This window comes from Gopherus flavomarginatus, chromosome 25, assembly GCF_025201925.1.
Source record: "Gopherus flavomarginatus isolate rGopFla2 chromosome 25, rGopFla2.mat.asm, whole genome shotgun sequence".
Lineage (NCBI taxonomy): Eukaryota > Metazoa > Chordata > Testudines > Testudinidae > Gopherus > Gopherus flavomarginatus.
Genome location: NC_066641.1, coordinates 15,627,738 through 15,639,890, shown reverse-complemented (window position 1 = coordinate 15,639,890; position 12,153 = coordinate 15,627,738).

Here is a 12,153-nt window from a genome sequence, read left to right as displayed (position 1 = left end):
TCCCTGAAGACCCTGAACTATCCACTTATAAATTATTCTTCAGTTTTTATAACTGCTTGGGGTGGTTTAGTTCCTTAAAACTGAAATAAATGCTTTTTGGTCTATTGTAGAAAGGTGTGTGATTGGTGATTGGTACCAGGCGTCAAGATTCCTGTTTTTTTACCCTCATCTTTGACTCACTAAATGACCTTGATTGAGCTGCTTAGTCTCTCTGTGTCTCAGTTTCCCCACCTGTAAAATACTGATTTACTGTGTTTGGCGTTTTAATTCATTCGGTGTTTGCACAGCACTGTGAGCTTCTCAGATACAAAAAATTCCACAGAAGAGCAAACTAGTATTATTCCTAGTTAGAATCCTCAACGCTCCACTGCAGAATAGAGGTGAACTGGAAAGAGGGGTTTTATTTGGAGAACGGGATTATGGAAACCCTGCCTAGGACTTTTCTGTGTCTGTCACTAGGGTAAAGTTTTAGCTAGAGAATTTCCTATTGCCTGAGGGAATCCTTGTCTGCTTTGGGATTAACATCAAATCTCTAGAACACCCCTTAATTTATACGCTTTTCAGTAGGTTAAACTGTAAACTCTCAAATAGCTGTATCACTCTAGACCTTCCCATTCTCTGTGCGACAGCCTCTGGGCCAAGAAATAAGCTATGCTTACCTTAGTGAAGGTGAGTTGACTTGTGGAGAGAGGACCACAGGTGGCAGAGGGTATGAGGGCTTGTAGAATGAGCAAAGTGCCTCTGAGAAGCTGTCAGGTCTCAAGGGCATCAGTGATCATTACAAAACCCTGCCCTTGATAAGGAAAGGGGTTGCAGCAATGAGCGAATTGTAATGCAACTCAGACTCACCACTGGCTTCCACTCCTCTGCTGGGACCACACAGGCATTGTTCCTGGTGGCAGTATCTATTGGAAACCATTCCTCGCAGTTCCGTTTCCCACCACAGGATGTCCCTGCTGGAGCTTACTTCACATTTAGCCCTTTTTGCACCTTATGCTAAAGTCATTTCTTCTTGCTAAAAAAGATTTGCTGCAAACATGGAAATTCACTTTTTTACAGAATTCCTACTGACTTGAATGGCACTGGACAATGAAGCCTGGAGGCCCAGCTGTCTTGACACCAGATGTGGATTTAAAAATGCCCCAGATTCAATTTCAATATTTTCCATCACCATTTAACTCTTTTTGTGCCTTGCTGTAAAGACTTAGTTGTGTTTGAACCAGGTAAGTACTCGATATTATGCCACATTAAAGTAACCCTATCAGCAGCGCTGTGCAGAACCACTATAAAGCCCCATTTGATGGAGCTGTGAAAAATGTGTTGACTTTGAGTCAGATTTTCTCCCTTTTTGCACATTACAGAAAAGCCATTCTTCTCAGGTGCAAACTCCCTATATATCAGCTGAGTGTCCACTTTCACTTTCACTTGCTCCAAAATGCCCTACTCTAGCTGCTTTAGGAAGTTTTCTCAAAGACATTGGGAAGAACTCTGTGTAGCTCAAATGCTTCTCTCTTTCACCAATAGAAGTTGGTCCAATAAAAGATATTCCCTCATGCACCTTGTCTCTCCCAGAGACTTGAAAATCTTCTTTCCAAAGCTGAACGAATAGTATAGAAACAAGAACTCAGTCATTATCCTGCTGAAATGGATGGCATTTCAAAAGCCTCACAGTGCTCCATTCAGACAACCTGCTCAATGAAACAGCTCAGGGAATAGCTACCAGTTTCAGGACTGCTCCACATTTCAGGCTTCTGGGTAAAGGTCCTGAGATGCTGCTCCATTCTGTTCAAATAAACGGAGTATCATAGAATCATAGAATATCAGGCTTGGAAGGGACTTCAGGAGGTCATCTAGTCCAACTCCCTGCTCAAAGCAGGACCAATTCCCAACTAAATCATCCTAGCCAGGGCTTTGTGAAGCCTGACCTTAAAAATCTATAAGGATGGAGATTCCACCACCTCCCTAGGGAACCCAATCCAGTGCTTCACCACCCTCCTAGGGAAAAAGTTTTTCCTAATATCCAACCTAAACCTCCCCCACTGCAACTTGAGACCATTACTCCTTGTTCTGTCATCAGGTACCACTGAGAACAGTCTAGATCCATCCTCTTTGGAACCCCCTTTCAGGTAGTTGAAAGTAGTTATGAAATCCCCCCTCATTCTTCTCTTCTGCAGACTAAACAATCCCAGTTCCCTCAGCCTCTCCTCATAAGTCATGTGTTCCAGCCCCCTAATCATTTTTGTTGCCCTCTGCCGGACTCTTTCCAATTTTTCCACATCCTTCTTGTAGTGTGGGGCCGAAAACTGGACACAATACTCCAGATGAGGCCTCACCAATGTCAAATAGAGGGGAATGATCACATCCCTCGATCTGCTGGCAATGCCCCTACCGATACAGCCCAAAATGCCGTTAGCCTTCTTGGCAACAAGGGCACACTGTTGACTCATATCCAGCTTCTCGTCCACTGTAACCCCTAGGTATTTTTCTGCAGAACTGCTTCCTAGCCATTCGGTCCCTAGTCTGTAGCAGTGAATGGGATTCTTCTGTCCTAAGTGCAGGACTCTGCACTTGTCCTTGTTGAACAATCTAAAAAAAAAAATTTCAAAATACTAAGGAAACAATCTGAAAATTACATGGAAAGGACAATTCTTCATGAGGTGAGGAGACACTAAAAGGCCCGTATGACATCCATGCTCCTTTTTTTATATAAAAACAAGAAGACTTTCCAATCTATTGCCTCAGAAAAATCTGCGAGCCCTTTACCCACAGCAGCTCAGTCCCGCAAAATTGAGCAGGGCTTGCCCTTCCCTAGATGCATTAACTCCCAGGCCTGGGAAGTTGTCTCATCCCCAGTTCTATGAGATCCTTCCCACATTTGAAAATAACCACTAAAGGCTCCAAAGAACTTTGGCCTCTTTGCTCCCAGCCTCCTCAGGGGCATGTCACCTTCAGAGAAAAACAGAACAAGAATTTACAGGGCTTTGAAAAACAACCCTGGATAGAAACAGGAGGTTCGGAGCTGCTGTTCAGTGGAAACACATCTCCCACACTCTGTCCTTGGAATGGCTGGATGCAGAAAACTTGGCTAATCTGCACAGCAGCCTGTGCCATTGAGGCGGGTGAGCAGGTCATTCTTCCAGTGGATACAGGTGTTCATCTGAAACTCCCAGCAAATGTTCAACAGCTCCCTGCCAAATAATCCAGTTTTGGATCAAAAATGGTATCTGACTGTTGCTGGATATGGTGCTGGCCACAGGTTCCTGGCTGGGGCTCATTAACAATACTGTTAAGCATTTATCTAACAAAAGCTCTCTCAATCCTCACAATTCTCTCAACTGAGCAGATTCCTCAAGTATTTTAAGGTTCCCTCACTATATAAATCTCATAGCGTTTCTGTTCCATTTCCTGGTAGCCATTTTTTTTCTAAAAACAGAATAGTTTTTAGAAGCTGTAAGCTGGGAAACTGCAGGGTGACTAGGGGATTTAGAAACACCATTAATTTAATCTCTGAATCCCTAGTCAGCTTTGAAAGTTTCTGTCAACATTTCTCTTTGCCACATGACAATCTAATGCAGAGCGCCTCATGGTTACGCACTTCTGTTGGCTCTGTCAGCATGTCACCTTCTTTTGGGTTTCTCCGCAAGGGGAAATGCTGTAGCAGGGACTCTGGATTTATGTAGTGGGACAATTTCTCCTACCAGAAGGGTGTGTGGACCTGGCACAGTGGCATGGCTGCACTTACAGTGAATTTGCAGACTGCTTTAGTTTGACAATCCAGTTTCAATTGTTTTGTGTAATTCATTGCTCCACCTGACAGGGCTGGAATTCAGCATTCATGAGAGATGGGGAGGGACCTGCACAGTCAAGCAATGCAAATGATAGTGCCACGCAGAAAGACAGGAGAACAAAGCAAGGGCCCTTGAGCATGGTTCCATGGCCATAAGGAAGGGAAAGGGGGATTCTGATGCGAATCTAAGAGATGGTGCAGTCAGTAACTGAGAGTCATTACCACAGTTTGAACTTTCATTCTGAATCTCTTGCTTCAATGGTCTTACCCCAAAAAACCTCACATTTATATCCCTGTGGTAATTATCAGCATTATCGCTTAGGACAGAGTGAACTTTGGGAGCACCAAAAATGCTTCACTACTATAAGGAAGGTGCTAGGCATGGGAGCTATGCACCGATTACTGTCGGCTCCCTGCAGCGGCTCCCTTAGCTGGCTGAGCTGCCTCACCCTGCTGGGCTGTAGCTTCCTGTCTCCATAAGAGGGACTGGGCAGCAGTGACAACTTGGCACCAGTCAGTCTTCGGTTCTTGCACAACAACTTAGAGAGAGTTTGGAGAAGCACAAACATGGTTAAGAGGCTAGAGGGATTTATTTAAGAGGAGAGATTAAAAGAGTGGGGGGCATAATAATTGCTTACAAACTTTTTAAACATCCTTGGTGGTGGGGAGTTAACCAGGATTATGCAAAGGGGTGTGACTAGGAGTGATGGTACGAAGGTATTAAATGGAAAACTGAGTGTATATATTTGAAAACATCCTGACAATGTAGAATGCCCCCCCCCCCACACACAAAATGGACGGGTAGGACATCTCTTTGCTAGGGACTCTTTAAATGAAACTGGGCAAGACTCAAGAAAACGTTCCATGTGGAGCAATCTGGGGCCTAAATTACCTATTAGGGTTTTTTCCATCTTTAATTTCTGCAACTCTCTTCTTATGGAGCAGTCGATTCTGGGACAGCATTGCAGAAAAGAGCAGCTATTACTTCACCTCAGCCTCCACCCCACAAGTGCTAAAGATGAGGAGTGGTGCCAGTAGCAAGGTCACTTCCCCAAATTCTGTAGCCTGGGTGGATATCCCCCATCAGGACATCTAGCCCAGTTACTCCATAGAATCATAGAATATCAGGGTTGGAAGAGACCTCACAAGGTCATCTAGTCCAATCCCCTGCTCAAAGCAGGACCAACACCAACCAAGTTCATGGAGGATAGGTCCACTAGTGGCTATTAGCCAGGATGGGCAAGGGATGGTGTCCATAGCCTCTGTTTGCCAGAAGCTGGGAAAGGGGGATAGGGCATGGATCACTTGATGATTACCTGTTCTGTTATTATAGAATCATAGAATATCAGGATTGGAAGGGACCTCAGGAGGTCATCTAGACCAACTCCCTGCTCAAACCAGGACCAATCCCCAACTAAATCATCCCAGCCAGGGCTTTGTGAAGCCTGACCTTAAAAACCTCTACGGAAGGAGGTTCCACCTCCTCCGTAAGTAACGCATTCCAGTGCTTCACCACTCTCCTAGTGAAAAAGTTTTTCCTAATATCCAACCTAAACCTCCCCCACTGCAACTTGAGACCATTACTCCTTGTTCTGTCTTCTGGTACCACTGAGAACAGTCTAGATCCATCCTCTTTGGAATCCCCTTTCAGGTAGTTGAAGGCTGCTATCAAATCCCCCCTCACTCTTCTCTTCTGCAGACTAAAGAGTTGCCTTTTTTTAAATGAAAGGAGCCTATTAAGTTAAGCCTTAATAGGTCAGAAAATTTAACAGAATAATCTCGCATACCTCGAGTTTTGTTCATGCCAAGCTGGTATATTTTTCTCAGACTCTAGATGAGATAAAACTTTAGCTAGTGCTTCTCTGTCCTGATTGCAGGACACAGGAAGTTTTAAATTAGAAAGAAATTCTTTAATCTCAGACATCGCTCTTTGGGTTTCAGTTCCAGATGCTTCTGAGAAGTTTCACTGATCTGTTTCTTACAGGTGTTTTCCCCATTAGCCATTTTACAGAGGAATTAATTTCAGGTTCCCTTCTCCCCACAGGCTAATAATCTGAGAGCACTATCTCTTCGCTCTCAGCAGACTTGTGCTAAACATTTTGAGAGACTTTTTCAAATGTCTTAATTTACTGTGGGGCAGAGGAGGTTTCATGCATGTCCTGTGCTAAATGACTTATCTCTAGCTTCAAACACAAACCCCAGGATGCCTCCAGTTTGGAAGTTTTGCTACATTAGGAAAGAATTATCCCTGCAGGGAATGTTGAAGGGTTTGATGATTTTGCGGTTCCAGCATGAAGCGCGTGAACTCCAGAGTCAGAAAGTGTGGGGCTCCTTTGAAAAAAGAGAATCTTCTCTGACAATTTTGCTTAGGGGCTGATGACCCGTCAAGCTGGGTGTGCTTCCCAGCTCACAGAGACACGCTGTGCTATGTCCCGGAGCCGTGGCAGTGCAAGCAGCAGGAGGGGCTAGTCACACTGATCATGTGGCCCTCACAGACCCCGGCATGTCCTATGGGTGGCTAGCTCATTCTGTCACTAGAACCCCCACAGCTACACTTTATTTTTAGTACATTCGCTTGATAGGAGCTAGCGTGAGTGTGTCTCCTCCAGCTGGGAATCACACACCTAGCTCAGAGAGTAGATGGAGCCACAGAGAGACCACTAGCCCACCCAATCTCCCCCAAGCCAAGCAGCATAGCTATCCTGGACCCAAGCCCTTCAGAGCATCTCACCTGCTGCCCTGCAAGGGCACTGGGGCTCAGCAAGGCCTGTGTGTTCAACTTCCTTCCTAGGAGTGCTGGCCCTGCACTATTCCTGCTGAGGAGCAGTGAGGGAACGGCACCGTCCCCAGGGCGCACAACTCTCTGAACCAGCTTTAGACTGCAGAACTGCTCAGCAGCCCTTTCCAGGAGCAGATCCACACCCTACCGGGTGCTGCACAAACACACAGGATGAGGTGGCTCCTGCCCCAGAGAATTAAACAGTCTGACCACTGGGTAAAAGTAACCGCTGGTTTGCACTCTAGCATAGGGCAAACTATGGCCCACAGGCCGGATCCAGCCCACCAGCCATTTTAAGCCAGCCTGTGAACCAAACATGCGGCTTGGCCCCGATCCGGCCAGGCACTCCACTGCTCCGGCTCCTATGCACTCCAATATCATCATGGCATCCCCTCCTCATCATCCCAAAGATTATTTGGATAAAGTTTGGTGTGTAAGTGAGAAGTATCCATGGTTACAGGGCTCCTCAGACAGTCTGTCCTCTTCAGTCTTTATTTCAGGGACTCACTGGACACTGTGAAAACCCTTCACAGGGACACCCCCCAGTCCCCAGGATAAAGGTTGAAAAAGCAACCCCCAGCCTTCCCCTTCTGGAAAGCTGCACTCAGCTCATTAAAGCAGCTCCTGTTACAAGCCCTGATATCAATCCATCCCCCCCAGCCTGGAACTTGACAAGGGAGATGTTGACGTTCAGGAGGTTAAAGGTGGCTGCCCCCTCTAGCAAATGGGATCTGGCAGGAGGGGAGGACTGTTGTTTTTTCTTGTTTCAGGGAGCGAAGTGTCAGGAAGATGTACAGTACAAACAGCCCCCGCTGAGCAGCTGACTGACAACACCAGCTGCAGCGGGTGCTGGGGTGATGTTGGGCCAGTGGTTCTCACCACTGGGAAATGCAAGCTGCCCCCTCCTCGCACAGCTAAAGCTAGAGGAAGAATAGAGAAGGCTCCATCCGGAAAACTGAATCTAAGTGATTTAGCTGCTGGTGTTGTGTGACTTGCAGGAATTGCGTCTTTACCTTCATGTAGTCTCCAAAACTCAGCATCATGCAGATGGCAGAATGACAATCTAAACCTACTCCTGGGGGATTTGAGCCCCTAGAATCCTGGGGTTAAAATGATCCACAGCTAGGACTATCCACCCCCGTGTAACGGTACAGATCCCCTCCCACCTATAGATCCCAATGACCAGCCCACAGGTGGGTGAGTGTTACTTTCCCTGTGATCCGTGTAAGTGACTAGCTTGAGGTCACACAGGGAATCAAGGACAGCATCTGGGTTAGAATGCTGGACTCCTGATTACCAGCCCTGACTCAGTTAACTAGACCAATCCAACTAAACATCTAACCATCACGTTTTCTCTTCTCTCCCCTTTGCTGAAACCAGGAATTATGGGGTGAAGTCCTGACCCTGACTGAAGTCAAGGGCAAAATTCCCATTGACATCAGGTTTCACTCTAAGTGTTTTGGGTGATGGTGGAAAGCTAAGGCAAAAGGGTGGCCGGTTTGCCACTCTTTTTGAGCTAGGCCCTTAGGAAAAAGGCTTCAGCAAACAGCTGAGGCCTTCAGTGCCACGGATCCAGGAGCCCCAGAGGGCACCTTGCTTTTGCTCTCTCCCTAGGAAAGAGCACATTAGAAAAATGGAGACAACCAAATAAAAAACCAGCCCCATGTACCAGATCAGAACCAGCACCACGGCCAAGACATGATCAGTCGATAGCTCCAGTGACCAATAGCACTGGAGACGTACCCACTTGAGGCCACACTGCAGTTTTCATTGCTGCTTCCTTCGTGACTCTCCCACTGTCAATAGCACTTTACCTGTGACCACCTGTTGATGTGGGTGGCGCTGCCATGGGTGCATCACTTATCTATCAATTTATTCTGAGAGGAAAGATGGTCCAGTTGTTGGGGCACTAGTCTGGGACTTGGGAGACCTAAAGTTTTATTCCGTCCTCTGCTTCAGACCTCCTCTGTGATCCTGGCCTAGTCTTTGTGCCTCAGTTCCCCTAGAAACAGGGATGCAGTGAGGGGAGAGTGATTGTGAGACACTCATGCTGCAGTAATGGCAGTCAGATAACTACCTTAGATAAGGGCCATAAACACATTTTGAGTTATACTTTCAGCACTGAGGCCTCTCAGCTCACCAGAAAGAGCTTGAATGGATGCTAGCGTACCTGTTACATGCAGCGTCTTTCTTATTGCTGCACAGGACAGCTCTGAGAACCTAAACATAGTCTTTGCATTTGTGCTTCATGCTGCACAGTGTTCCCTGTGGACTCTGCAAACTCCATGAACTATCATGTTTAACAGTTAAAGGATTCATAAATTCAGTCTTGGAACCAGCTTTCCAAGACTAAGCATGATTTTGCTTTGAACTCACTGATGGGTGGAAATAGCATGTAGTAAAGTTCAGCTAGAACTGAGCTACAATACAGCAAGAGATTCCCTTAGTAAGAATAGCTCTTCTTAAAGGATGAATCAGTGACCGGATATTTAGGATCTTGCAGATCAAGGGTCACATGAAAATCGAGTGAGATTTGATGCTATTCCTTATGGCTGGAAAGCCCAGCATTTTGCACTAGACCAGCCTGGGGTTATTTGGAATAGGCCCAGTACTGAAGAACTGAGAGAAACCACAGTGAACATGCATTTTCCCTTTCCTCTGATTCCTTAAAATAATTCCCCTTGGAATGCAATTCAAGGGGCCAGAAAAGGCCTCAGCACCGCATAGGACCTCAGGAAGAAGTGATGCTCTAACATGTTTGGCAATTACCGGTAATATGTGAGTTCATGTCTGCAATCAAACTCCAGTCAGATGAACCTGAAGAGAGAGCTTCCTCATCTAAGTTCATCCTTATCACCTGCCTCTGGCTCCAGACCAGTGCACCACAGAACATAGTGGGTTCGTGGACTGCATGTTTATGATTTCCCTTCTGACTCTTTTAAGTCTTGGGGGCGGGGGCGGAGACTGAGCTCCCAGGCAATGAAGGCAGGAATCATCTCACCAGGGTTTCAGCATTATTAGAAATAATAGTTCAGAGGGAGCAGCCTCTGTTTTCTTGTTTTCTGGATGTTTTCTGAACCTAGACTGTCATTTTGATTCATGGCAATATTCCAGATGGTACCAGCCTTCCAGCTCTCAATTGCTGAGAGAGGAATCTGCTGTCCACGTGTTCAAAGCACTATCTAGCCAAGAAATTATAACATCCTTTCCAAAGAAAACTTCCATGAATGAAAGGGTTTTTAATTGGCTCCCAGTTTTCATGTACAAATGGTAACTGTGCACTGACATTTCTACACCTACAAATTTTGGTTTCTTCACATGCCTTAGCAGTCCATCAGAAATTGTATCTTAACATTTGTAGGCAGTGTTTTGAAAATGTTGCTCCAAATTTGTTTGTTAAAATTTCACGGTTCACCTATCCCAATAAGCCCCTTTAAGATATTTACATAAGGATCTTAGAGACAAGCTACAAATGCTACCTCAAAAAGCAAATGCATTACAAAAACCAACCTAAAATATTAAAGAATCTCAGAATGTGACACCCAGACATTCCAATCGCTGCTTCTAATTTCTGAATCTACAGTCATAAGAATCAGCATCAAGCTGGTATACGTTGATAAAAATCACTTCCTCAGAAAATAAATTTATTTATTTAAAATATAGGTAAGCATGGACCTTCACAGACATGTAAGATGACAAGATCTTTGTCCAGAGGAGCTCACATCCAAACATTGAAAATACAGCATGGGAATGGGATGCAACATAGACGCAAAGAGATTGAGCAGCTCTGTTTGACATCATCTTGCTAGTTCCAAGATGCTAGAGGAGTGGTAATTTAAAATGATTGTTTATTTTGCTATCTGTAGTACTAAATCACTAACTAATGTGAGCCCTGGTTGAGATATCACGGCCAGAAAATCAGACCAGTAATCAGTTTGCTTTGTCTGCTTGACGTGATTTACAGATCTTCAAATGTTATTATTAATTATTCATACCATAATAGTTCATAGAGGTCCCAAACAAAGGCAAGGCCCCATTGTGCAGATACACCCTGCCCTGGAGAACATACAGTCTAGATAGCCAAGATGATAAAGGGTATGTCTGCACTGCAATAAAACACCCGTGGGTGGCCCATGTCAGCTGCCTCGGGCTCACGGGACTCATACTGCAGGGCTATACAATTGCAGCCTAGATGTTCAGGCTCAGGATGGAGCCTGGGCTCTGGGATCCTTCTCCCTTGGGGGGTCCCAGAGCCCAGGCTCCAACTCAAGCCCAAATGTCTACCTTGCAATTGTATAGCCCATCAGCCGAAGCCCCGCAAGTCCAAGTCAGCTGACACAGACTGGCCGCAGGTGTTTCATTGCAGTGCAGACAAACCCAAAAGGTCTAAGCATCTTTTCTTGCAACAAGCCATATATAGTGGAAGCACATTAGTGTTTAATTTCAATGCATTAACTGCAGCAAAATTATGTTTCTGAAGAAAGACCAGGAGCCCAGTGGGTAAGTGATAATATTCTTCCAGGATGCATCATCCCAGCTATGTACAGTAGACCAACAATGTTACATATCACAATCGGGCCAGAGATGACATAACTCTGGTGCTAAACTTTCCAAGTCACATTCACCAAGTGGCTGAATTCCAAAAGGAATTACTGAGGACTTCAGTATTCTGTGGTCTATCAGTAAAGGAAAAGGCATGTTATATGCCATTATCTAAGCTGTAGCATGTCTTTCACCTTCCTGAGTGACATGCCAAAGGCAACAGAATGCTGCCACTTTTCTCTGAAGTGCCATTTGAAAACAAGCACCTGCTAAACGTCATTTCTTCCTGAAAGTCACTTATATTTTAGACTAACAATATAGCAAGGCCTTGGGAAACCAGTGTGGGAGATGACTGCTGGCAGACTATGGAAATATATATGTAACTATACAGTGTAGAGAGTGCTAGAGGCTACAGCCCTGACACAAGTTACAACACTGTTAGCATAACTCTCCAGAAGGACATGTTCTGACTATTCTCTGCCACCACTTCTCTTTGGGAAAGAGATAGAGAGCAGATTCCCTGCTAATATCCTTTCAACTGTGATGGCTTTAAGGTCTGAGAATCTGTTTTCTGTTAACAAAAACTATAAAACTTTCAACAAAAGATGAAAAATGTGTCTCCCATTGGCATGAAAACCAGAGACTTCTTTGGAGAAAAGTATCGTTTTGACAATCCTCTGGAAAGTGGGATACAAAAAGGGATGATTCTTGCCATTGGCAGCAGAAACCACATATCAGCAAATCCCTCTTTGTAAAAAGTCAACATAAGTCACTCACAAAACCTTGGATAAAAATATCAGGTTTAATTTTTTTTACTCTTTGATTGGCCCTTAAATCAAATGCAATCAGTGAAGTTCTCTCTTGCTTTTATTTCCCCTGCTTTAGTCCCTGGAATTTGACATCTGTTGAATTCTGGATCTGGTTTAGGGCTTTTTCCAAGTCCAAGACTTGGGGAATTTTGTTAACAGTGCAATAAAAATAACTTCATAGTGTTGTAGGGAAACATTAAAGCCTTTTTGTGTGCTGCTCTCTCCCTTTATAAAAA